Consider the following 1,764-nt stretch of genomic DNA (forward strand, 5'->3'; position numbering starts at 1 on the left):
AATGTCTCTGGTTATATTTTAAACTCTATTTTAAAAAAAAATAATAGTTGATAAAAATATTAGAGATTGTCTCTAAACCAAAGAAGGTTATTTAAGCTACCAAATGCCAACACCCATTCCTCCAATTTCTTTCTTTCCTTTTTTTCAGTGTTCAGTTTCCTTTAATGACCCCATCTTCCTGAAGAACAGGTGCAGGCAGCTAGGCGATGGCAAAACATGTTCACTTGAAGAGACTGCCCTGACTGAAGGCTTTGCCCATGTCCTGCAAGGCCCCCTCCCAGCAAAAGTACTCTTGAGCCAGCATCCGGGGCTCCTCTCTGCCAGGACACCGTTTCTGCCCAGTGTATGACTTGTAGTCCACCTGCCCGTTTGGACTCAGTGGAAAGGTGAGCTCCTGGCCTTGGAAGGCCCAGAATCCAGAAGTGGAGCTGCTGTTGTTGAATCCAAAGAGGATGACACTGGCAAAGGCATTCTTTCTCAGCTTGTCCAATCACTGGAGCATTTCAGTGATGAGGCTGCAGCTCATGAAGGTCTCGGTGAGCTCCTTGGGGAAGTGGTACCATAGGGACCAGCCATCCTTACCAAAGTGCTCCCCCAAATACGGCAGCACCACAGAGAGTGTGTCCTCACTGGGGACCTTGAGCTTAAATTCATCCAGCGCAAAGGTACTCTTGGGCAGGGGAACAAAGGGGTCCTTGGCTTTCAACTCAGCGGCCAGCGCCTGCTCACATTCGTCTATCTCCTTCTCGAGAGCAAGGGCAGCTGCCTTTTTCTCATTTTTCCACCCAGCCTGGCAATTCTGCTTCTCCTCCCAAGATCCCTTCTCCTTCTGAAGGGTGTCTGTTTTCGGTTGGCTCTCTGCACACCTCTCAGCATCGAACTGGGCCATCTTCTCACTGAGCCTCACCTCCCCCCTGGACAGCACAGACCTGGGGCTGGTGAATGCAGGTGAGGAACCAGTGGTTGGTGCTGGGAAGGCCTGGCGGACGGAAGGCTCCAGGACCTGTTTATAGGACCACGACAGGGTACAGACAACTGTGATGTCACCAGTGTCACACTTCGCCCACCACAGGAGTCTGTCTTCAAGCGAACACCGAGCAGCCCCAGAACTCGCCTCACTTCTCCCTCAGCATTCTCTGTGGCCTGCTTGCTGTAGCGCATGAGGCCCAAGGTGGGGAACACCCAGGTCCTGGCTGGGGGCACTACGTTGCTGTCAGCAAAGCTCACCCACTGTGCCGCCTGGGCCGCTGCCTCTGGACTCCTTCCCCACAGCTTCTCATTGCCCACATAGTAGGCAATGGCATTGCTCTGGAAGACACAGAATCCCTCTTCACCTTCAAATGCTGGAACCTTGCCGGCAGGAAATATGTGGAGAAATTCAGGGGTGCGATTGGTTTGGCCAAAGTAGGGTGGTGAGGACAGCAGGAGGACCTGAGCCCACTGTACTGAGCAGCAGTGAGGGCCTGATGGGTCCCCCAGTTTTCAGGGCATGAGTACAGGGTCCCAGTCACCATGATGATTCCACGGAGGAAGGGGGTGGGGGTCTAGTGCTGCCTCGAAGTAATTGGAGTAATCAGAGTCCTTTCCTCCAATTTCTGCAACTCCGCTGTGTCCTTTGCTCTCTGGGCTTTCTCATCCGTGCTTGCCAGCCCTTTCTCTCTTTCTTCTCCCCTGTCTCCTGTGTATCTCCTCAGCTACCACCCCCTACCAATTTAAGGGAAAATGAGTGCGGAAATCCAGATGAGGATAATCCAGAAATTCTAC

At 52.5% G+C, this 1,764-nt stretch overlaps 1 pseudogene; it reads right to left on the reverse strand.

The window, feature by feature from the left end:
- Nucleotides 1–220: 220 nt before the first annotated feature.
- Nucleotides 221–1,514, reverse strand: LOC123823050 (annotated as a pseudogene).
- Nucleotides 1,515–1,764: the final 250 nt, after the last annotated feature.

The sequence above is a fragment of the Phyllostomus hastatus genome, unplaced genomic scaffold (genome assembly GCF_019186645.2).
Source record: "Phyllostomus hastatus isolate PE091 unplaced genomic scaffold, TTU_PhHast_1.1 phas_contig_468, whole genome shotgun sequence".
In the NCBI taxonomy this organism is placed as follows: Eukaryota; Metazoa; Chordata; class Mammalia; order Chiroptera; family Phyllostomidae; genus Phyllostomus; species Phyllostomus hastatus.